Source organism: Plectropomus leopardus, chromosome 22 (assembly GCF_008729295.1).
Source record: "Plectropomus leopardus isolate mb chromosome 22, YSFRI_Pleo_2.0, whole genome shotgun sequence".
NCBI lineage: Eukaryota > Metazoa > Chordata > Actinopteri > Perciformes > Serranidae > Plectropomus > Plectropomus leopardus.
The window spans coordinates 5383322-5409811 of NC_056484.1; the positions used below are offsets into that span (position 1 = coordinate 5383322).

Sequence of the window (26490 nt, forward strand, 5' to 3'; positions counted from 1 at the left end):
ATGTCGTTCACACGACACAGTGAATATAATTTTGCAGCACTGGTCTGTCTAAAAAGCTGGATAACAATTGCAGAGCCCAGCTGGTGTTTGTCAATATTCTATTGATCGCTGTGGTCGGACTCACTTTTCCATGGATCAACAAGATATTTTATATAACTCTGTGTGGTTTGGCTGGGCTGCTGTTCCCAGCCTGCTCACTCTGTGGGCTCATGCGAGGCTCCTGAAGCCACATTTTGTTGTTGTGTTTGCTCGCTTCTCCTGAATATCTGCCTCTCTGTTGGCATTTGGATCACTGTCTCTCCACTTCGTCTCCCCCTTCTCTTTCTGTTTATATGTATCTGTGCATCTCTTTTTCTCTCCCGGCTCTTTCTCCCCGTCCCCACGGATCTCCCAGGCACTTTGGCTCTTAACTGCTCTCTTCCTTTCTCTTTTTCTCTCACACTCCTCGTCTGCGATCTTCCCTCTGGTGTCTCAGTGAGTGCCAGGCAGGGCGTCCCTGGAGTGACCTTGGGGGTAATGAGCTCCTGATCACGAGTCAGGAAACCCAGCATTCAACACCCAACCCACCACCCTCCCCTCATCCCATGCAACACACACACACAAAAAAAAACTACACAGCTATCGCATGCTCAGCCCACAAAGAGAAATAGTATTGGAGAGGCAGGGCAGCGGGGCAGAGGTGCAGATGAAAAGAGCCTAGAGAAAATACTTCTTCAAGCTCTGATATACAACTACCAGACCTCCAAAGTAAAGTAAGTGCATTTTTTTCCTGTAGTTGCACACTTACTGATGCATGGCTTTCATGGGGAAGGTGTGATGTGATGGTGAGCAGAGAAGTTTGCTGTGCGGAAAGACTCAAGTACAGATGGTATGAGGGCCATGTATTTCTGTTGTGTTTTCTCAGTGTTGGGATGTTGCAGAACTTCTTCACTGTATTTTTGCAAACTTTGGATTAAGTTGCAAATGAAACTTTTCTCTGGTGATCAAAACAGTGTTTTTGCATTTCTGTATTTTTCATATTTCACCAAGACGCTTCCATGCTCCTAATCGCTTTTTTGTTGCTCTTCCCATTTTAAGCAGATTTTGCCCTGAGGCTGTTGATAAGAGATAATAAACATATGAAAACATAAAAGACTATTAAGCTTAAAATGCTGAGAATTATAAGCGCAGATGGAAAAGTGGCTTGTAGACATACTGGGTAAACAATTGGAAAGTCCCAATAATCCAGCAGCCATGGGCTATGGACTGTGGTATTAAATCATTAACAGGGCCGTCTCCTCAGTGATTAGACTTCAAACATCCATATGTTTTGTTTATTATCGCCATCAGCCAAATATATGCAAGCCTGATTAAGTATGTCTGTGCATGCCCACTGGTTTGAAGTGGGCCACTTTTGCCGAGGATGTCGTAATTTGGGTCAGGCCTGACTGGAATGACAAACCCGGGGCGGCCGTATTGTATCAGCGCTATGTGGTCCGGCAGACCTTCTGCTTGCGTTGCCATGGCTCTCTCCAGCACTGGTATAGCAACCCGAGTCAGACCAAACACTGTTCCTCTCTGTCTTATGGGCATTCCTGCTGCGGACAAAAGCTCTCTCCGGCTCATTCTTGCTCGAAATGAGGTGTCCGCTTCATTTCTTTAGAATCAACACATGGTGTGGTCCTAATGAAAGAGCCGGGGGAGATTAAACATGAGGTGGAGATGAGCTTGAGAAACCAGCTTTGGGTCCGTAGGAAGTCAGAACACAATGTGGATTAAGCTGGATGACAGCCAGCAAGGGCCAAACTCATAAAACTGCTCAATTTCTTAAACCTGGCATTTTCCTTCCAAGATGGCCACTTGGAGGCCTTTAAGAGACATTTTACACATTCTGCCCTTTTCTCTTGTTAAACGCTTGCCCCGCAAACTTGCCCACGTGATCGTGCCTATATGTCAAGACGAAGCACAAAGCCGGTTCATTTCCTTCTGCGGCTGTACAAATGCTTTGACGAGACGGCTCACCATGGAGGAGCCGGAGCAATAAGGCATAGAATTGCCGCTGTTAGGGCCCTGAGAAGTCCGCTCCAGGGGGGAGGGAAGAGCTGTGAATGGAGCCAATTCTCATCTATAGGGCACAAGTAAGTGAGGGGAGAGAGAGTGAGAAAAGAAGGGTAGGGGGATGAGGACATACACAAAGATCCTCACATTGAGTGGCTGGTTTATTCTTGTGGGGTACGCACTGACCCCTCACATGTGGGATGAACAGAATGAGGCTTGATGGGGTCCAGAGGGCCTCCAAAGAAAGGGAGGACGGGATAAAGAGAGGAATAGAAGCAAAGAGGAGGGGAGAAATGCCAGGAGAGGCCTGTCAAGGAACCATCCTTCATTGCATCCAGTTGGAGACGTCATAACACAGGAGCCAAAATAAAATTGAGCTGAGAAAGGTGATAATATGGGCCTTTAAGGATGATTCTGGTCTTATTCTCTTAGTTTTGGCCACCATTCCCATTAGTGGTAACTTAATGAAAGGGCTAAAAGATGTCTGACAGAGCAAGAAAGAGAAGTTGGAGAGACCAACAAACTTCCATACAGGTTTTAACTCACAAGTGACAAAAAAAGTCAAATGGTCAAAAGCAGCAGAGGCTATAACAGGTTACCTGTAGGGTTCTCACAGCTAAATTTAAGACTTTTAAGACCTTTCTGATACCACCTTGAATTAAATTTAATGCCAACTTCAAGGCCATACTGGCCAAAGTTTGAAGAATATTTGTTAAAATCCATGTCAATTTTTACTTTAATACTTGAATTAAATATATATATTATAATATATCATTAATACTCCCATCCATACACAATTCATTTACCCTTTTGAGGCATGTGTCTGTACTCTAATAATACTAAATTAAAAAATTATATTAATTTGTTGCATTACAACCTTTCTCAATGGCCTCACATGGTGCCTTTTGGTCACAAACTCCCACTGAGAAAGGACAAAAAAACAAAAACATGAAGATCTTTGGAAACGAAATTCAAGACAAACATAAGACTCATTAAGGCCTTAGTCTGAGAATATTGAATTCAAGACTTTTATGACCCCCAGGGTACCCTGTAAAATTTTAGTGCTGAACAAGATATCCAGTTCCAAAAATACTGAATCCTACACTTCCTATAATGCAACTCAGAGGTGTGTTGTGTTTAACCCTCCCTGATTGGTAAACTGGCATGTTATTTTCTCACTTTGAAGCATTCAAAGACGCAAAAGATTGATAAACAGCTTATTTAATTAACTGAGCAGTAGCTGACACACAAAATCTGTACATTGCTACTTTAAAGTTGGTGTTGGTAGTTTTTTTTTGGAGTCACTGGGCCAAAATATCATACTAAACTTTATGCATATTGTCAAATGAGTGGACTGAGAGAAAACTTGATTTTTTTCTCTTACTCTTGGCTCTGTTTTGATGCTTGAGAAACTCCAGCCCATGACGGGAGACTTTGGCCAATCACAGGTCACAAACCCTAACTCCGGGGGACTGACCCCAACTCCCCACTGGATCCACAAACTTTCTGTTGCTGCTGTTACACAAGTTAGACCCAGCAATTTTGCTGGCAACTTGACCACTGTGAATTTGAGTTGCTAAAGCCACAGACTGAAGGTACATCTCTGGAGCTGCTGCCTGCCCTCCACCTGGCAAAGCAGTCCACAGTGGCCAGAAGTGAGGCAGAGGCCCCTTGGGGTGTAGTAGACAGCTAATATTTGTCTTTTGTTGTCTGCTAAAGAAAGAGAGCTTTATAACAAAGTAAAATTTAATAAACTGATGTATGGGAAACACTTTATGAAGAGTGTGCATATGTCTGTAGTCGTCTGGTAAGAAGAGAGTGCTTATATTTGGCCTTTTTTTGCTCTCTAGAAAACTGCATACCCCAGCTTTAAATAAGTCCCAGGTTACCCAAACTTATTTGGAAGAGAAAATAAGGGTGAATTATAATACTATTACTGAGACAGCTTGTTGTAAACATCCATCACAGTTTACAGACTGACTTCTTTGTTTAGCTTTGACCGATTGTAATAGCCATAGTTGTGTTGGCCACACAGTTTTCTTGTTTTATAACAGATTATTATCATCATCTTGGATTTGTCCAGTTTCACCTCAGAATAAGGTGGTAAATGATTGGCTTGTTTTCGGTCTTAGTTTGTTTAATACAATCTACTCATTCAATAACAATGATGAATTGTTTTGTTAAAGTGGAATAATCCTGAGCGACTGAGCAGACCTTCAGGAAAACCACATGTCCTGAATTGCCACTGAAATCTTCCTGAATCTTTTGTCCAGCGGTGGTGATGAGCAGCGACTGCGAGGGGACCGGCTCCTGAGTCTGTTGAGTTAATAGTAATGTGTGAAACGTTCTCATGGAGACGTCAAGGAAGCAGCTATCTCATTACAGGCAAGGGCGAGACAATCAAAGCTGTCTGCAAACCCTCTAAGCTGCTGATGAGAGATTGTGTGCTGTTGGTCCCGATTGTCTGAGGGAGCCCATTGATGGGGCTACTAATGCCTTTTGTGGATAAATTTAAATGCCAGAGTTGGGGGTTTGTGTTCGTGCACAAGTGTCAAGGCTTGTTGTGAATCTCTCGTCGCTTTTTGATCATCAAGATTTGTACCCTTAAAAAAAAAATTCTTTCCTTCCTTAAATTCGTGCAGATTTTCTACTTTTCCTGTGGAAAAACAAATATCTAATTGTGGCCTGCATCTCCCCACCCTGCTGTTGGCTTGATCTGATGTTTGATCCTCAGAGAGCTAATGATAACCCGAGGCTTTCCACTGTAATCAGTCAGCTCATTAGTGTCCCACTCGGTCACCCAGCCACCCACACACACACACACACACACACACACACACAGACGCATTTGTGCAAACACACACAAACTGTCCCCAGGCCTGCCAGTTGGTGACTGAGAAAAGAGAGGGCAGAGGTCACGACGCTGGAACATGAGTTCTCTACCTACTGAGAAAGTAAACACACACTGATCTAAGAGTGGACTCTAACATTTAATTGGACTTGTTTGATTATAGTGTTGATCTGTAGCACATTTAGACCACACATAAATCACTTTGCAAACCCTGCTAACTTGGTTTGATTTTTTTGTCTCTTATTCCAGGCATTCACTGAGAGATGTAAAAATATTGTGAGACATCCTGAGACATTGATTCTGCTTTATTTACATATGCAAAATTGTCAGAAATTGTTGTAAACTTCAATGTGTTTACCACTGGGTTATACAAGATAAACAAATCTCAAGAATCAGCCAACTGATTTTAATACAGAAATGGCTGGCTGCCTGGAACACTTGTAAAAACACTTAAACAATATACAAAAAAAAAAATCAAAACAATAAAAAACAATTGCTTTTTGTGACACTCTCCCTGGTAGAAACACAGAAAAAGACGTTTGTTGCTGCTTGAAACACAGTGATGCCTCAGCAAAACAAAACAAAACAAAAAAACTCTTTTGTGGCACTGTCCTTCCTAGAAATGCAAAAAAGACAGGTTTTGTTGTTTGTTAGTCTCAAATAGTGATCTGCCCATCTTCCATCCTCTCCACTTTCCAATAACAACTTCAGCTGAAATGCTTTGTCAATCCAGAAACACTGATTTGATATCTATGAAGCTTACAAATGAAACTTATCCATAGTTTGCAGAAAAGTTCAATGCCAATGTTTTCTTCTGGGGGCTGGACTGAGTCATTTGACCCAAGCTTAATATAAAAATATTGATCTGAGCAGCTTTAAGTATGCATGATATGTAAATGAGCTAATAATAAGGAGCTTGCAAATGTGCTTATCGGTTTGTGTGGCACTCATTTATCTCACAAGCAGCTTACACTGCTGCTGCAGTGTACACGATGCAGTAGAGGCTTGGGACAGATCTGCTGTGGTTGTGTATCTTTAGCAAATGTCATACAGGGAATACAGGTCCTGAGGGTGCCCCCCACTCCCACCCCTGGTTTGTGTGTGTACAGACTGTGAAACACAGGGGAGAGGGTAGTGTTTGTATTCCTATAATGAACTGAGGGATGATCTTGTCTCTCTCACACACCCTGTCTGAGAGTTGGAAAGTTTATGCTGCTTCAGTTTTTACCATAAAAAGAAAAACTGTAGCATTTTGGATATTAAAATTGTATGAATGTAGTTGAGATACTTAAAGAAATCAGTTTTTAATGTTGAACATCTGGTCATCCTGCTGTTAGTCCCTCTCTTACCACCCAATCACAATATTGTAGCATTATGTACGGTATTACATGGGGCATTATGTTGAAGCTTTATGCTTCTTTATGTTTTAACAACACTGTGGTTAACTCTTTGAAACCTGGATCAACATCAGTTTCTTGTGTTACGTTCAGGTGTCTTTCACAAGCATTTAAACCTTTTGAACCTGAGCAAATTGGTTTGATTTCTTTTGAAAACATAGCTAAAAAGGCAATGAGCAACTGATAAGAGATGTCCTGAAAAATCAAAGAAACTGGGAAAAACTTACAAGCAAATGAGCCCAAAAGTAGCCAAGAGAGAAAAATAAAGAAATAAAAATATTATTTATTAATATAAAATATTACAATTTTTCTTTTATTTTTCGTGTTCTAATTTCAGGTAATTTTCTTTTAACTTTTCTATAAATTTCTTGCTAATTCTGGGTAATTTCTTGTGAAGTTGTTCATTGCCTTATATGTTTTTGATTTGACTTCAGGTTTCAAAGGATTAAGGATTAGTTAGGTTTAGGCACAAAAACTTGGTTATGATTAGGAAAAGATTAGACCAATGTTTTGGCTTAAAAAACTGTGTTTTGGGTTTCACCTCAGACACATTGACATGACAGGTATGAAACGTACAAATGTAACATATCCATGATTTGCAGAAATGTACAGTACTTTCTCCCGGCAACTATGCTGTTTCATGATGATGATTACAGGTGCAGCAGAAATAAAGTAATCCACAATATCGACTCGGAAAACTTTCTCCCCAATGCAGAATCTTGCTAAATGGCTCGGAGGTAAAACCCTGAGGGGACTATTAAATACCATACAGCCAATATGCTGCCAAAGGTCCACCTAAATGCTGTAATCTATTGGCTCAATCAATGCAATCTCATTTTATTTAGAGACACTTCTCTGGCTGCTGTGTGGCAGGGAGTGGATTCGACCCAGCCAGTGGAGTTATTAGCGATATTATAATCATTTCTGCAGAGACTCTTTGATTCTTGCAAGGCGTAAACAGTGTGTAGGTGATATAAAAGGGGAGAAAAAGGCATTCAGAGACGTGTGGCAGCAGGTTGCTCTTACTCACAGGGTTTTGTTGTGATGTTGCCGCTGATGTTGAATGGAAAGTTAAATTGATCGTGAGCATCACTGTGTCTCCATTCCAGTCCCACCGCTAATTGGATTGCTAATGGTAATGTTGTACAGAGGTGACAAACTTCTCTGATTGGAAGGGTTTGAATTGTTAATCATGGAATGCAGCATTTTTTCTTTTTTTTTTTAGTTTAGTGAACGCATGAAAAAGAAGATTTCTTCAACAGATTCGATGAAATTGCATGTTTCAGCAACCCATTTGCCAAAGAAAAGTGTTGCACCGTGTGTTTATGCACACAGAGGAAATGTATTTGTACTTCAGCCGATAACATAAAAATTTATATTTCAACAACATTGTGGTTAATTAGATTCAGGCACAAAAACCACTTGGTTATGGTTAGGAAAAGATCATGTTTGGGCTAAAATACCTGGCTTTGGAGGCACAATACCTGATGGACACTTAACAAAAATCACATTTTAGGGGGCTGAAAAGCTGCAGGAAACACAGCAACATGTCATATTTTGGACCAAAATATGTGACCACAGTCCACACTGGAAAAGCAGCAATGTCCTCGTTGTTTGTGTGGCACTATCCAGGCATTAAAAAACAACTGCATTTATGTGTCGCTATCATGGGTGGAAAAACAGTGAGTCGCTACAAACCACCCATGTTTGGGTGCTAAACAGCTGCTGTAAACACAGCAAAAAAACACCCACGTTTGGGGGCTGATAAGCAACTTGAAAAAGAGCAACCTAAAAGATAGATACCTAAAAAACACCCTGAAAAGCTGCTCAAAAACACCCATATTATTATATTTGGTGCCTAAAAAGCATCATGAAATACAGCAACAGGTCCCTACAAAACCACCTGCATTTAGCAACTCAACTCAGTTCCTAAAAATCTGTTGGATACACAGTGACGGATCCTGAAAAACATCCGGTTTTGTTGTCTTTTGATGTTGGACAGTGGTCTGCAGTTTGGGAGGCATCTTCACTCACTGTACCCTTCTCCTCCAGATGACAAAGTCAGCTCAAAAATCATGTTGATGTGATATTTATGAAACATGCACATGTAACATATTCACGGTTATACTAACATTTTATTCTGGCAGCTGGGCTAGTTAAAGAAAGAAAATATCTGCTTCTTTGTTATTGTAGTTCTTTTTATTAGGTCAAACTTTGGTATCCAGGCTGCTTAAAGGGCCACATCAATACTTAATACCAAAAATAATTTTAAACAGTTTATACAGCCTCCTACTGCTAAAGGGGGTGTCTAATCCTTGGTTAAATCTCAGCAGGTTTTAATCTAGCCCAGTGGAGAGTTTCTGCAGCTCTGGGATGTCTTCCTGTTCCTCCCTCAGGGCACCACATTCTGGAAAAAGTACGACTCGGAGAGTTAAACACCTAAGATGGATGGGCAGAGGATTAGATAGGCCCACTCTACAGTCGCACCAAGGATGGTTTCATGTCCACCCACCAATAAGTGATTAGAAACCAGGATCAGTCAGGATGTGGGTGAGTTCAACAAAGCCCCGAGGGAGACAACGTTCTGTCAGGCACTTGTTACTTGCCCTAAATACCCTAAAATGTGCGTGCATGTCACAGCTGTCCCTTCACTGAATTATGCATTTTGAAGCTTTACGGAGAGTTAAAAGTTTCGTCCACATGGAGGGAAAAGGGAGAAGGAGGAGTGAGAGAGGAGAGTCGAGTGGGAAGGAATTGGGAGAAAGGGAGAGAGGCGAGAGAGAATCATTAGTCATATCCATTAGTATTCCGTCCACAGCTTGTGCTGTGAGACAGCCGGTCTGTCCAAACAAACAACCAGCAGAGGGGGGATGCCTCATTATTACTTCCCCTCTTTTTTTCTCACCCGGAGTTCACATTCCATCTGACCACAAACACCAGGCCGGGGCTGTGGCCTTGCCCTCCGTCTCCGCTGGAGTTTAGAGATGTTAGCAGGGCTAGTAAAGCAACAGTTCACATGCTGTTTAGTACATGGCGAGGACAGTGCAGTGCAAGGCTGCGGCCCGGGAGAGGGAAGACAAAAACACAATGTGAATTCATGATGTTTGGTCCTCTGAGTGTTTTCGATCGACGCCCTCTACAACCTGATGCATTGTCTGGTGGAGGGGGGCGTCTTTCCACCCTTGAGACGTCCGCTCTTCACACGCCTGCCACCTTCCCTTCCCGACAGTTTATCTCAGAGTGATCCCAGCGCTCCCAGGAGGAGGCAGTCAGCTGGCACACAAACCTCAACTATACAGAGGTTTTGACTGAATCTTTAACAGAATGTGTCCATTAAAATGCTGCAAATATTAAATTTAAACGAGTGCATATTTGCTTTAACTACCTTTAGATGAAAATATTCATGAGAGGATGACGAGATTATATAATTAATGGAGCATGAGTAACTGATACATGAAGACATTTCACTGCTGCTTCCCACCTAAGATGGCATTTGAGTTTCTTAATGAATAAATTTGTCTCTTCTGATCCACATGTACCCTGTGGTGTTTTGATCAGCTTTTATGGGTTACAGAGAGGGAGGTGACATGCGACAAGGGCCCCCCTCCTGGATTGGAATCAATTATGTACACCCATCAACACGGTGCACTTTTAGTGCATTATTTTTGGGCTTTTTTGGTGGAGTGGAAGCATGTAACTGCAAGCAACAGCATGACATTAGTGGAGCAAAGGAAGAGTCAGAATCTCTTTCCATCATTGCATGTTCTCTTTTCCCGTATTCTGACTTCTCCACCTCATATTTTGTTCTTTTCTTTGAACTTCTGTCTTTTCTTTTTATGCACGCATTTCAAAAAAGAGCAAAAAAAAACAGATCCTCCTTGGACACCTCTATGCTTCCAGAGATAACGTGCAGCAGTTTTGAACTGTTCAAAGGCTCGTCCCAGGGGCAGCACCCCGAACAAGTGTATTTAAGTACCCTTTCTTGCAAGTCAGATTTTGAACCTCTGCCATTTGTACCTTGAAAAGTTCAATTATGTACCTGAGTGACCTCTGAACATAACCATCAGGGAATACAGAGAGAATCAGAGTGCTGCCTTAATTTGAATGGCCAGTTCCTTCATCTCTGCGGTCCCTGATCCCTTTATTGCTACTTTCCCACTGGACAAAAAAACCCACCAACACCCAATAACATTTAGCTTTTGTCTTTGGTGGGAAATGGTTACAATCAGCATTCATTCCTGTGACAAACCTAAAGTCTTGACAATGCATTATGTGGTGGGGGGCACAGAATTTATTAAAATTACATACTGGCAACACGAAAAACAATCCCAGTGCAAAGTCAGAGAAGATATCTTGTCATTGTGGAAACATAAATAAAGTATTAAGAACGAGAAAGTCAGCATAGGGCGGGTCGGTCAAATCATCGTGGACTTTCAACCGGGAGACATCTGTTTGTGTCTCGTGTAAAACAGAAAGTCAACATAGTTTAGTGACCACATGGACTTTGAGTAACAATGCAAAGTGCCTAAGTAAACACAATTTGCATATCATTTGTTTTTGTTAAGTTTTGGGGTTTTTTCACTGGAACCTAATGTTTTCTAAACTTAACCAAGTTTTCTTTGTTCTCTACATCTAACCAAACTGCGACCATTTTTGGCCGTTTTCCAGCGTGTCCTGCGGGAACTTCTGCAACTCGTCGTCATTTCTCCGTCATTAAGCAGACCTTAAATGTTGATCCAAATTAGTTGGCACTAAGTTTGAAAGAGAGACTGAATAAGTGAAAAAAAGTAACCACTGAAACATGGTCACTGGCCTTCATGCTGCTTTCTGTGGTTTACTAACCAGTCTTTGGCACATTTATAACTTAAAGAAAAAAAAAAAACAAAACCCTTTTTTCACTTTTCAGACCCAGAAAAAGAGAGTTGCTGCCTTATATGAGACAAGAGGACCAAAATGGAAATAAGTTGACTTTTATCGGCTTTATTGTGTTATCCTCAACGATATTTGTCATGCATTCATTTATGAGCATCTGTTTCTCCACTCATTTCTTCAGTTTATTGTCAACCATCTGCATGATACATTGTTTGACACAAACATAACTAACTACGTGCCAATAATGCTACATTTCTACTTTTTCCTAAAGATTATTGTCCTTCTCCTGTAGCTTTTTTTGTGTGTGTACGCTCTGCAAAGACAACCAGTCCAGCACCCAAGTTATCAGATCAACCTCTATGTCACTTTGGGGCTCTTGCATGCCCTCTTCACTCACTCAGGGTGAAACTACCTTGACTGCAGAGGCTTGTGTGACACGCATTACAGCAAACGCCCGGCCACACTCTGCAGTGTTTGTACATGAGAACGCGATGTCTCCTCTGACTGTTCTAATGCTCAGTGGCAAGTTGGAAGGTCGTGTTTAATGCCCTGGGCTGTGACTGCGGGCGAGAGCCACTTCCCCCCGCCTCCCTCCAGCTCTTAACCCTACACCCACCCCACAGCTGAGCACAGCCCGTGTCATAGAGGGGTGACTGGCACTCGCACAGCAGCTCTGAGTTGTGTTTTCATTTTGAACGGAAATGACTGGATTTGTCCACGCAGCAAAATGTGCTGCCTTTATTTATTTGTAAATTGTGCCACATGTAGTGTTGCCACATTTATGGTGTGGAGCAAATAGTGCTTTGTGCAGATGAATGTAGACAATGACAGCAGCGGGCAAATCCGGTGGGTTTATGATCCTGATGGAAACAGCTTAGTGCGGACGCAGGGTTATGGTGAATTGGACGGATTTTATGAGGTGGACATCAGCAAACAGGACAAAAAATACACAAGTTTGGCTGGAAAATGGGACTTATTTTGAAAGGAGTGAAAATCTGGAGCATTTTATCATGCAGTGGCTACCTTTACAGTGAGAATGGATGCTTCAACACTCTTTAGTGCATGTGGCTTATTGGAATATTGGATTGTTCAGTGTCCTATTTTATAACACCACTGCAGCACATAACAGCAAATGAACTGTGGCCTCCCTGTATTTCAAATTCATGATTGCTTTTAGGAGGCTATTCTGTTATTCTGCACCCGTTTTAGCAGCTTAACAAATAAGTGAAAAGAGATTCGCAGAAACCTCTTTAGCTAAAGAAATCTGTGGTGAACTTCACTGACGTTCATCGGCCCTCGAACCGTCAATGGAGCCGCGGATAAACAAGCTGCAGCCGATTTTTATTGTGGAATATATTAGGCGGTGTGGATGTTGTGAATTGAATTCCCATCAGCCTCTCTAGCTGACGTCAGAGGACCTCAGGCGGTGGATCTCTGCGGTGCTGCATGTGCCGTCCTCGGTGACTGCTCTCCACTTAAAACTCCACCTCTCCCTCAACAAACACACACACATGCACACCGCCTGGTGATCCCCTGGGACCCTGATGCCAATTGCATGCCAGTTACCATGTTTTTTTCTCTTGTTTTCCTCTTTTGAAGTCCAAGAAATCTGGTATAGAAAGTTGTTTACATTTTATTAAGTTTGGTGTTAAGGTAAGATTTTTCTTTGGGAAAACAGGTGTTCAATTAACTTCCAGCCAGCTGGTGTTAGATATTTTAAAGCTGATGCTTAAATTGTTGGCTGCTTTTTAAATTGTGATAGAAACCCAGACATTGCATCATGCTGATTAGGCTTTAATCAGGCCATTAAATAGCCATTATCAGTAGTGATAAGCATTATACATATGGGTTAGTAGGGGCCTGCCACACCTATTATTAGGCTGAGAAGGCCATAATCAGGCCATAAAATGTAACTTTTCACCAGAAACAGCTTTCATGGCATTTTTTTTACCATGTATTAGTAAGTCCGTATAGAGTTTTCCAGGAATGAGTCCTAAAACCAAGAAATGAGTTGGCATTTTAGCTCCCCTGGTTACCTCGTCTTGAAATCAGGGGGATTTTTGAATGTGTTTTTAGGGAAGATGTCTGACCTAATTTGTTTTTAAGCTTTAATTTAGCCTGAAGGCTAAATGACACAACAGAACGCCCTCACACTGAACATAACTTTACAGTTTCATTGTGGTGATGTTGACATTGTAAGTCAATGGGAAAAAAAGTCTTTTTGGGCCACAGGGCATTACATGATGGACCCAGAAATTGTAATTCCACAAAAACTGGTTTCAAAGCCCACTGCACTTCTTGGGGACTTGGCCTAAGCCTAAGGAAAGTGAAACCTAAAGAACTGTCCATTAAATGAGCTGATAATGGCTTTTTCAACCTACAATACCAGTAGGAGTAGCAGTCCCCTACTGACTCCATTTAATGGGTTGATAACATCCCAATTCGGTGTCATCTTATACCGATTGGTCTAATAATTGTGTGCCTGAGATCAGCAGTTTGCTCTGGGGTGCAAGGCCAGACTCTGTGAAGAATTGTCCAAGTGTTTCCAGACTCTACAGGTTATAGGCCGGACTTTATCTTTGTCCATGAAACTTAGCAGCGGAAGACAGTGCTAGATGAAGGCAATGCGCCATGTTAGCCTCCCAATTCCATCTGCTCGTGCCAAATGGCCCCAAAGACAATGCAATAAAAGTGAAGGATTTGCTTCGGCCAAAAGTCATGTCCTTGACAGATCAGGGATGTCCAATCTTCCTCTGTCCACCATTCTCAGTAAATAACGTTCCCCCTGCCTCCTCGATGGCTGGAAATAAGACTGTCACTGGTGCTGGAATATAGTGCGTCGCATGCTATGCTTGATTCATTGAGGGTCGTGCAGAGCCTGGCAGAGTAGGAACTGAGTGACACTATCATTGCAAACTGGTGTAAACAAGTTAAAAATAGGAGTCTATCTTTGTAGAAGGGTTTCAACAAGAAATGTTCCTCATTTTTGCAAAGAGAAACAAGATAATACGGTAATTATAATAGACTAACCACAAAACGTCAACAACACAGACAGTGTACAAATTATTAGGGGACCATCCTGATAATGAGTTGTTTCCCATTCAATCTTAATTAAGTTGAATTCTTCTGTAGCTACTTTTCTTTTCATTACAACTCCTCTTTTGTTATTGCTGTGAAAAATTAATAATGGCTGACTGCTTTTTACCTGAACAGCGAATTTCATACAAAAAAGAAAAGTCCTCCAAGTTTAGGCTACCAATAATTTTTGACAAAAAAAGAATGTAACAAAAGACAAAAATAAAAGTATAAATAATACAAAACAAATGCCTTCTGCTGAATTATCAATATCTTAAAACCTCTTTTTGGGGGGCAACAAAAACTGTAATGGCTTTATTCCAAATATAGCATAGGATACACTTAAACTTTTTTAGGTGGCTTAAAACTAATCAAGTAATGCAGAGTTTGCTCAGTTCCATTTGATTATATGTACATGACGTGACATGGCCATTTTCTACCCTGAAGATGTTGTAAATAAACAGTTGTGATTGTGATGTTGTCTGTACCACAGACTGTGTAAATAATATTAATTTATTGCAAGTGACTGAAAAGGGGCATATCTCCACCTGCCATGGTGAAGTCAGACATATTTCTGTCAGATCGATTCTCCCCCAGTGCTTGTACACTTGGACAAGGACAGTCGTCCAATTAAATGGCCTAATCGAGCTATAACCGTAGCTCAACTAAACTGTGCATGTAAACATACTGAGAGTGTGGTGATAACTCTGTGTGGAGCCCGTCACTACAAACAACCTCTTTCCTCTTCAATGCAGTCATTTGACTGATTGTTCACATTAAAAATATTAGTCTGTGCAGCTGTAATGTGCTCAAGGTCCTTACGTAAAGGGGACCTTTAGTGCTTCACCTTTTTTGTCAGGTATATATATATATATATATATATATATATATATATATAGTCTGAGTTTCGTAATAAACATGTCCAGTGTTTGAAGTCTGAATTCTCAAAGAAGCTAGCATCAGCACCTGGGATTTTTTTGTATTGGTCGTCTGCCTTAAACTGCTACATGTGGCTCTACATGCTAATGTCAGAGAAACCTTTAATCTTGGTTGCACATGTTGTAAATTTCCCCCTGATTGTTGATCATATTCCTGCTGGTACGTATTGCTGTGAAGATTTTGGTTCATGAGCTTTAGCTGGTTACTGTTAAGTCTTGGAGTGCATGTAGCAGGATTGGACCCAAATGAAGACAGCAGGAAGAATTGGAAGATTTTTGCAGCTGTCAAAGGGGAAAGAAAGAAAGCAGGCACAGAAAAAAATGCAACAGAAGTGGAGACAAACTGACAGAGAACAAAGGAACTGGGCAGATTTAAGTAGAGACAACACTAATTGGGGTAATGAAAACAGGTGAGCTGACTGCAGGACCAGTGATGGGCAGGTGAAACTAATCATGAAGGGGCAGGCAATCAAACAGACACAGACAGGGAGTGAGGTGATCTGAAATGAGAGATGTGAGTGACAAAATGATTCATAATCAGAAGAGGATTTACTGCCAAGTAAATAAAATAAAACAAATATCTAAAAAAAAATGATAATATAAATATGGTTGAGATACTTAAAACGGTACCATAACATAACAGATATGTACAATGTTGCTGTTTCAGAATGAGAAAACAAGAAAAACTAACAATGAATGAATACTAGAGGAAAGGAAAAAACATGACATCAAGAGGAGATCAGCAGCTCATGGCTGTTACAGTCATTTCCCCGCTGCAAGTGTAATACTTCATGCTAATGTGAGGGGAAACTGTACTCTTGGTTGCCCATGTTATTAACTATTCCCCAGATTTCAGATCATACTCCAGCTGGAACATGTAGAGTTGTGAGGATTTTGCTTTTGAAGCTTTTATTAGTGATTTTTCACAATAGAAAGTGCACTATATTCAGTCATTCCTCGGCTGCAACAACGGTACAGAGATGCCAAGATACGGAAATGCTGACCAATCAGAGCAGGTTGGGCTTTTTTGGAATGGGGGCTCAAAGAGACAGGTGACTACAACACTGTGTTACAACACAGGCAGTGCAAGATGTTTTTTAGAAATCCAAAATTCAAGTAGGAACCTGAAAATGAGCAAAACTGGTTAAAAGTGTGTGAGAAACTGTGTCTATCAGCGTCGCTCACTTGAGCCAAAACCATTGACAGAGCAGAGCTATTTGAGGAGTTCGGGATGAGAACGGGCTGCACAAACCCCAGAAATTTACCCGTTTCCCTTCTGAATGTGATTTTTTAAATCTACACTTTACAATGTGCCTTTACATGTGCTTTTGTTGACGTCCAGCATTGGTTGCCATGTGCTTTTGTGCCTTTGTAGGGTAATCCCACCATGTGCTTTTTTTGACATCCAGTTGTCAGTAGCAGCATCCTGGAACATCAACAGCAGATGAAGAATGAAATGTTGAGCGTAATATGTAGATGCGGAAATCCACTGACAAAGCGGCAATATGTTACGACTTGGGATGAGAACGTATTGAAAAAACACAAATCTATTACAAATGACTCAAGAGGAAATGTTTGTAAAGTGTTCATTTGTAAAACATGACTTGCAGAGAGTGAATTTATCACATATATTTATTCAGAGCACGGGAAGTAAAGGCTTTATGTCTCATGCAAGCATCTATCTCCCTGTTTCGCCATATCTTTTGAGAGACAGAAGAGTTTTGACATGTTTGAGAGGTTGGTGCAGTCGGCGGGTATTTCATGCCTGTTTCACTGAATGAATTTTGATGGGCTGCTATGGTCTGGGCGTCTTTAACAGTCCCGACAAGCCTTTGTTCTTTCCCTGTTTTCATGTCTGATCCCCAACAGCCCACAGGGGGAAGCTCTGTTGGCCGTGCGCTCCGAAAAGCCTTTCTGTTTGATCAACTTCTAACATATTTGAACAATTTAGGCAGGGATGAGTGCAGGTAATTCAAAGCCTGCCAAAAGAGTGTTTTGGGGAGATGAGAAGACACGGCGGGTTCACAAGAAGTAGCGGAGAAACTGTGCTTTCTCATTTCTGCGCTGTTGCATACTCCAAAACTACCCATCAACGTGAACACAAACCCCTAATGTGGCTGACACCCTCCATCTAAAAAAAAAAAAAACCCATTTGAAATGGTCCTATCTCCCCCCGAAAACCATCTCTACCCTTCTTCTGCTTCCCTCTCCTCGGGCAATAACTTGTTTCACCCAGTAGAGGCCAGTGTGCAGCTCCTGAGGTCATCTATTCAATATGACAGCTGCAAAAAAAGGGCGTTTGATCACCTTCAGCAGAGGTCACAATGATGAGGGAGGGGGGAGAGTCAAAGCAGGAGAATCACTACAAGGAAATCAATGGGACATCGAGCATCAGGAAACAAAGAGACAAATAGTCTTTGACAGTGAAGTAAGGCAAACATTAAAGCCATCTCCGCCATTGTTTGAGGTCTAAAAACACAGCGAGCGGGAGAAAAAAGCCCTGTTCAATATAACCATGAAAGGACGCTGATGGTGGGTGTCACTGAATACAGTTACTGCAACAGAGTGCAGATGAGAGGTCAGGGCCATTACGAATAGATCATGAGGGCCCTCTGCTGACACCTAAATAAAAAGAAACCAATATCACCATCAAAACAAAAGTCTCCTGCTTCCAATTTCTGCCGCACATTAAGAGGAAAAATAGACTTTACTGAAAAGGTGTGATTATTTACCGTGGTTGAGTCATCAGAAATAAGCTGCCCCCCTCCCCGCCCCGCATGTGGAGAATTGAAGTGGGACTGGGAAATTCTAATTATCCTTTAGCACTAAAATCTTATTTCTAACACCCACCTACTGCTGTAAAAGAAATGAAGTACTGATTTAGTGATCAAAGGGGAGGTGTGGAAGGGATAAAGATAGCAGTGTGATTATGGTGAAAGTGTTAAAAGCCTTGAGGGGTGACCCGTGATTTGTTTTCAGTTTTGACCCTGTGCAGTTGAAGATGTGCAGCTTTACAGCCTCTTTGTACACGTGTGAACCTAAAGATGTAATGATGCCCTCGACTCTGCAAAATGACTCATACATATTCGCACATGGCTTTGAAATTCATATTTTACATAAATTGTGACAGATTTTGCAATTACAATGAAGTCAAATCACTTTTTCTAAAGCATTTTCACCAGGTCCAGTGCAACAGAAAGCTGTCTTTCTTTGAAGAGACATTGCTGCTTTTCCAGTATGGATTATGCCTCCAAACTGGGCATTTTAAGCCATAACTTGGTCTTTTCCTAACCATGACCAATTCATTTTTTCTGGCAATTTGATGTAAGTATTTATTTTTTCATCTCATGACAAACTAAAATCCATCCAAAACATTCTGTGTTAAGCCCAAAATTTTGCAAATAATGTTGGGAAAGACAAAAACTTTACTTCAACTCTGCCCAGCTGTCTTTAAGTTTCAGCAAGGTTGCTGGGGAAATTTGAGGAGAAAAAAAATACAGGGAGAAGCAAATCCTCATCTAAAGCAGCAGAAAAACACCGTTATTGAACGGTTCACCTAAAACTACCGTCTCTCTGCAGGTCGTCCACCTGGGAGCAACTGTGAATGAATATTAATCAACCAAACATTTCAAACTGGAGATGGGAGTCGAGCAGAGGTTTAGGATGTGTGCATGGACTCACTAACAGGGAATCCACACACGTTGGGCACATATGATTCAAACTGAAGGGTCACTGACTGATGTCCTTGGGAGAAAATAGTTGAAAATGACCACTCATGATTGCCTCATACCAAATCGCACAGGTTAGTGATTAAAAGGCCGAAACTTGCTCGGTTGCAGTCATCCCTGAAATTGGACGGATATCGAGGTAATGCTGCGACTCAAAGAGCTGTAGAGACAGATCATTATTGTTATTTTAAAATCAATAGGCTTTTTTTAGGCATCGCTTATGGGGGGCTTGACTGGGGCCGAGGATGTGTGACGTGCGTCTCGTAGATGCAACTATATTTCTCTCCGCAGCTGCCGTGTGATCTGAGGTGAGCCTCAGCCTGGAGGGAAATGTACAACTGTTTGCCTTTGTGAGCCGTTTGTAGTCTGCAGTTGAGCTTTGTTCCACTGCCACACAAGCTGCAAGGGCTGAAGTGCTTCAGCAAAACAAAGACACCATACTGTATCTTTTATTTCCCTCCAGAGACCATATGGACCTGCACCTTTAATGCCTATTTCAAGAAGGCATGAAGAAACACATTAAAGCACCTCTGATTCACAGTACGTGGGCTCAGGAGACAGCCATGTTGAAATGTGATGGGTAAATATATATAGCATACACAGTATAGGTTACCCATATCGATGCCAGCAGTGTGACACTAATACTGTAAACACGACATTACATGTCCTCAAAATGGTGGGACGAGCTGTCAAAACTGTCCACCACAATTTGTTTTGCTAAAGTGAGCAAACACTATCCGCCCACACTTTCTCAGTTATTGTCTTGCGTCGATGTCAGACAGTCAAAACTTCTCATCTCGCACGGCACGGCGTGTCTCGGTGACGGCACGGTTTAGCATGCCTTGCAAGCTAATGTTGCCACCACTGTCACCACTGCTTCCCTCCAGATGCAAGATGAGATCTGCAGGCAGACTGTAGGAGGAGGAGCGGTGGGGGGGGGCATTAATGAATCCTTTGACTGTCACATCTTCACTCTTAACTTGCACACAGCCCTGTGCAATATTCTCCAGATAATAAAACAGAAATACCAAATTAAATCAAATGTACAAAAGCAGCTTATTCTGTCTTTGAATTTGCCACAAACAACAATATGCTGTACATAGTGCTAACAGATTAGTCATTATTTTGCACAAACCTGATGCATAAACCTTTTTAATCAGCCTGTCTGGCAGAATCTAGCTGGTACTGTGCTGTAATGCGTTTCGGATAAAAATACCCACCAAATGACGTAGGTTATGTTCTGATTGCAGAGAGAGGCACATATCCTGCACCCACAGCTCCTTGGCACTTGTAAAAATTTCCAACCACTGACCTTGAAGCTCCGTTGTACTCTATTAAAGTGAAGAGTGGTGGCTGGCTTTAATTGACATTGGTCTTAAGACCACAGGGGCGTCACACTGCAAATAACCTTTTCCTTTGCTCACAGACATCCCATTGACAGACACATCTGGTTTATGAGGCTTCTTGTCTCTGTGTGCTTTAAAATTATTGTCATTCTCAAAAGCACATCTGTATAATGTTATCTTTTGCTTATTATATTATGGCTGGGCATATTTCCAATATATTTCCTGTGCAAATTCCAACCCAGTGGCCCGAAGAAATGCTCACATTTTGCGTTTCTGCAAACCACAGATACGTTACATTTGTACTTAATTAGGTAGTGGATACGTTGAAACCTAATGATTCTCAAAAACGCTGTAGTGAAGATGTGGTTAGGTGTAGGCGCAAAAAGCACTTAGTTCTGGTAGATAAACATCACGTTGTGGCTTAAAAAAACACATTTTGTGGAACAAAAGCTGCTTGAAAAGTAGGGATGTGTCAGTGAAAAACACTCAGGTTCCTTGGCTCATATGCAGATGGAAAATGCTGCAATATGCCACTAAAAACATTCAGTTTTGGCAAAAAAGCAGCCAGGTTTTGTGGCTCAAACGCCCCTGGGAAAGCAATGATGTATCAGTTATAAACTCCCAAATTCTGTGGTGCAGACACAGCTGAGAAACCCCAAGTAGTAAAATACACCCATGTTTGGTGACTCAAATGCCACTGGGAAACGCATCAATGTGCCACTAAAAACACCCAGGTTCGGTGAAAAACGGCCTGTTTTGGTTAAAATGATGCTGAGAAATGTTGGAAACTGTCAGTGAAAAACACCCAGGTCTGGTACAACAAACGCAGTTGGGAAATTCCCCTTTGTTTTGGTATAAAACACTCAAGTTTGGTGGCTCAAACACTGCTGGGAAATGCTGTGAAGTGTAAGTGAAAAACTCCAAGGTGCCTCTAGGAAACGCAACAGTACTCCACTAAAAACATCTAGATATGGTGTCACAAATGCAATTGGGAAATGCTGTGATATGTCACAGAAAAACACCTAAGTTTGGTGCCACAAACACCACTTTACCACTAAATACACCCAGGTTCTATAAACACCAGTGAAAATGCTACAAAGGGTCACAAAAAGCAACCACTGTTGTTTTTTGTTGGTCTTGAGCAATGGTCTGCACCTTGGTAGCCATCTCACCCATTATATTATAAATTTGCAAATTTATCACCTCCGTGGTTTGCAGAAATGTAAAATGCCAACATTTTCTTGTGGAAACTGGGTGGCCAAATTCTATCACAGGGGCCATTAACCACAGTTTTAACTTGGTTTTGAAGGCAGGTTCATGTCCTCATAGTGAATGTTATATTTGCCTCATCAATTTGCCTCTGCAAAGTAGCGACTGCTGTCATGCTGCACCGCGCTACAATATTCTCACTTCTGAATGTGAACATATGTAAATTTGTACCGTAATGTGACTATCATAACTCAGTGGGTGAAATAAACAAAACTCCTTGCAGTGTTTGTGCCTACAAAGAAATAAATCTGCCATATAAATAATTTTTGATATTGTGCTTCATCCCATACTCAGCTCATAAAAGCATAGATTTACTGCACCAACAACAGATGTTTGTTACAATAGTTGTTCCTTGGATTTTGGGGGTAAAAAAAAAAAAATCATGCCCAGGTTTTAGGTTTGCGGTTTGTTTGAAATAAACGAAAGAGGATTTGAGCAAAAGGAAGCCACCTGTAGGAGCTTTTCAGGAGAAAATGCAAGAGAGAAAAAAGATCTCTGGAAAGTAGAGAGCAGAATTACCACAGAAATGAATTTGTAGGACCTACAGTAAAGCAAAAATGCTGACAGACTTAGAGTATGCTGCTCTTACAGTGGGCTAAATGTTCTCAGCCTGGTGTTAATCCCTGTCCTGTACTCTGCTACTGGACACGTTGCTGTGACCATGATGCTGTGAGAGAACCTAGTGTGGGATTACAGGTAACTGGAGGCTTTATCTCTCCACCAGCAGCTGCAGTCGTGCTCCCTCTCAGCCTCGCAGTGTGACGCCTCGTTTCGGGGGAAGTGGGTGGTAAACCTCTGTGGGGAAATGTTGGTGTGTGAGTAGGTGGTAGATGTAGGATATCTGAGACTGAAATCATGTTTAAATCCAGTGGATGAGCAATATCTCCTCTCTGTTGTGTGGTATGCAATATGGGGTCTTGTGCTGAATCTGAGGTTTTACTGCACAGTGGAGCTCCAAGCTTTAAGCCTGTTGTCATTATTATTCAAATCAGGACCAGAGTCAGCCAGCACAATGCGTCGTAGTATCCCACAGCCACCAGGGGGCTCCCAAATGCGATTTTTCCTAGGTTCAGTTTTGTTTTAATTTAAATATAAAATGTTCTAAATTTTTGTTTTTTGGGTTGATATTTGACAAATTATGAGATTATAACAATTTACAAAATTTGGAATTAGTTGGGGATTTTAAAAAACTGAGGTGTTATAACTAATTCCGGGGTCACCATATGACAAATTTCGGGACATTGGGGGCATTACAGTGAAAGTTAGAATCATAACATAAACTATGTTTATGACTGTAATCCAAGTCAAGGGTTTACAGGCCCCATAACAGATTTTTTGGGCAATAAAACAAATTTTGCCGCTTTAATAAATGTTGAAGTTCAACTGTCCTAATACATAGTTTGAGATAATACAATTTGTGGGTTACTATACCAAAGTGTGGGATTTTGGCACACTAAACAAAATAAAAAACAAAAATGTGTCATTAATTCATGCTTCATAAAAAGTGACAAAAGAGATGTTGTGGCTCAGTAATCACATAGAAACAGTGAAATAACACAGCTGTGTAGATCCGGGTGATGGATGGGTGTACAGACTTTAAAATGGGAACAGTCTCTTAGTATCTTACTCAAAGAAAACCCGGGAGCCCGCGGATAGTTAAAATTTTATTGATTTGGTGCAAGTCCTTGCATTTTGATGACTACATCATCATCAGTGAAACTTTTGTTCTCCACAGAACGCTATGATCCCATTGTGTGTGAGGCTGTGTGTAAGAAACCTTCACTCATGTACTTTATTCTTTATTATGTGACTTCAATGCCAACTTCATGTGAAGAAGTTTTCTCCTTCTCAAACTTTTCTGTGAGACAAGATCCAAACATGAGCCTTATCTCCGAGCTGTCAGTTGTCTAGTTTATTATTCAGTAGATGCCTTTAATCTGTTTGTTACATGTAATACAACTTTATAGAGAAACAAAGAACTCAACTCTGTGCTAAACAGTTTGGTATGAGTTGGCTAAACAGAGTGACTTGAAAGGCTTTATAAGGTTAAATTGGTCCTTTGTGGAGAACAATGGACAGATTGAAATTAATGGAAAAAGATATGCCACTGACAATGTTTATGTGCACAAAATATTCAGTTTTTTGCCTTTATAAAGACATATTTCTCCTAAGCTGTGTACATGGCTAATAAAAATGTATATTCCATCAATATTTCTGTTTAGATGCAGTCTTGCATACTCCTATGCCCTAACATGTCGTTAATCAAGTCAAAATGATTAAAATGCACCATAAACATATCAAAACAATGCTCCTAAAATCAGAATGATATTGGCATATTCCACGTGTCTCAATGGAAAAAGCTATATTCAGAAAATTTAAATGAAAGATGCTGTTTACATGACTCGCATTAAATTTGGAATATCGTCATATTTGGAAAAGAAGTGGGATATTAGTGTGCATGTAAATGTAATCTTTGTTAACATGCACTCGTTTGTAAGCTTAAGAGAACTGTGTATTAGGTCAGCGGTAGAGGCAGTAATGCTGAATATATGGAGAGACGGCACAAAAGTGGATTATTTTGCAAGCATGGTTTCAGAAGTTTCGAGACATTCCTACTTTTGTCTAAGACATAAAACTTGTCACACTTGGAATTTATTGTAACTGCAGAACTGAAAAGACTTCAGCCTTCATTTTCTCCTGTGCAGAAGGGGTGTTCAGTTTATGGATGAACATATCTCAAGCACAGAATCCCCAAGATGAACTGAGTATACTGAGCAGTGTGCCATCATCAGTCGTGATATTCTCTAAGTTACCTCCTTGTTGAAATTTTAATGACAAACCGTGACATCCACGAAAAAAAAAGCATGGTGTAAAAGCACTGTCTTAGACAGGTGTTGCTGAGTTATTAACCTCATAAACTTTGCTGATATTAAATCTAGGGGGCAAATCCCTTCTGAGTTTGTGCCAGTTTGTTATTATTGTTATTTGTCATCAGCTGTAACAAGTCAAACTGCTATTAACCAAGATCTGAAATGTCATAATGATTGGTGCGGGTGGATTTGGCTTATTTGGCAGTATATGGTGAATTATGCGTTTGCTCAATGTACCATGAGCTGGAATGAGCTAGAGACCTGAAACTTGGCACCAAAACTGGATGTCCCACTGCTTCACATGCAATTTGATCCTGATAGACTTAATGCAGATGCTACAATTTACACTAAAAAGTGAAAATGTTGACAGGCCACGCCCCTCGCAATGTAAGTTTGATTGACTTGGAATTTAAAAACACTCCTACAAAATAATATCCTGTACAAAAAAGCCTCTCAGACAATTGGGACCACCATGATGGATTCTTTGCTAATTTGCATAATGTTAAAAAAGTCAAATGAATATTTTAGGAATTTTTTGGATCTTGTCTCTATCAACACCAAATTTGGTAAACAGCTTTGTAGGACTGAGATACAAACAATAAAACCTACAATAAATAACTAAGATTGGTCAAGAAATATTGACGCTATCAATCAAATAATAAAACATTGCTTATTGCAGGGCTTAGCAGAAAAGACTATAAATCAAGTTAGCTTGAAGAAGTCCTGATTAAATTCAGTAGAGAGATCCTGCACTAAGTCCTGAACATACCTGCTAAATTTCATTCACATCCAATAAAGGGTGATCAAATGGCGGGACTTTGAGTGTGCTATTATTGAAATCCACACATTGCAATGATGAAACAAGCGTGTGATTGGTCCTGATCCTTCTTTAGACAATTTAAAACAGCTTGAGTGACTATTCTCAGCTTTGTGAAGCCTGAAACTCACTCATTGTTGTATGTGGCTTTAATTTTGGGCAACTGAGCTGCTTCCTTCTGCTCCCTGAGAAAGGGCTTAAACCCTGGATTTTGTTCCAAACTGAAGGAAACAGCTGTGAAAGAAAGAAACTACAAACATTTTGTGGACCTGTTTAATGCTACTTAGGATGAATTGATAAAGAATAAAATATTTTGCTGGACTTAAACTCGTAACATCCAGAGAGCAAGTTGGACAGTAATTAATGTACGTCTTTCTAGCTGACTCTGCTTTATTACATAATTCATTCGGGACTTACTGACAGGCATTCATGTACGCCAGCATGAAGCTGCAAAACAGCTTAATGAACACATATACACAGTTGAAATAAAACCTTAAAATGAACCTGTAGCTTATGTTGAGTTTCATAAATCTAAATGCTATTCATATTTTGCCTTTTTACTGTATTATTCATGAGTGAGTTATATCTGCTCCAGTATTATTTACCTCATTCTCACTTTTAAGGACACTGTGATTTCTGGGCTCTTGAATAAGCTGCTGCTGCCGCTCTGCTTCAAATGAAAATCCACAGTCTGTTTACAAGCAAAATTAAAAAACGCAGAGATATGAACAGCATTGCTCAAGTGGACAGAAATACAAATTCTCTGTATATCTCTCTCAGCTTAATACGTTGAGTAAGAAGTGGAGGAAGGAGCAGACAGAGGGGAGAGTGAGAGGCAGGCAGGCGGGCAGGATGGGAAAGAGAAAAGGAGGATGGCTTAATCAACAGGCAGACAAAACTGGCCACGCTGTGTGCAAAGGCTTTCTCATCCAGCATATTTTAATGAACAAGTGACTCAAGGTGCTTTCAGCGGGTTCCTGAGAGGAACACTCGCACACTCACATAAAGATAAATGTTGCCTATTCAATTAGACAGGGTCCTCTAAATTGGTGCCTTTGGAGAGTCGACAGGAGAGAGCGTCACAGAGAAGAGAGGAAGGCGCTGACTGTTGATGCTAACTGTGTGGGGCTTGAGGGACAGTGCAATGTTTCTGGGCAGTAAAAAAAAAAAAAAAAATATCGCTCCTTCAGCAGCGAAGGTCTGGTGTCCAGATAGTCAGGATCTAAGGGGGACGAACCCATCTATTTCTAGCAATCAAAAGGCACTCAAACAGAGAAAAAAGCACGAAGG

The 26490-nt window shown here is 40.9% G+C and overlaps 1 protein-coding gene across 1 annotated transcript in view; it reads left to right on the forward strand.

The window, feature by feature from the left end:
- The first annotated feature begins 596 nt into the window (after positions 1–596).
- Positions 597–26490, forward strand: part of ptn (pleiotrophin) — a 54296-nt gene continuing 28402 nt past the window's right edge. The window contains exon 1 of the mRNA XM_042511449.1: positions 597–752. The gene's annotated coding sequence lies outside the window, so the exon portion shown is untranslated. The remainder of the gene's footprint in view (positions 753–26490) is intronic.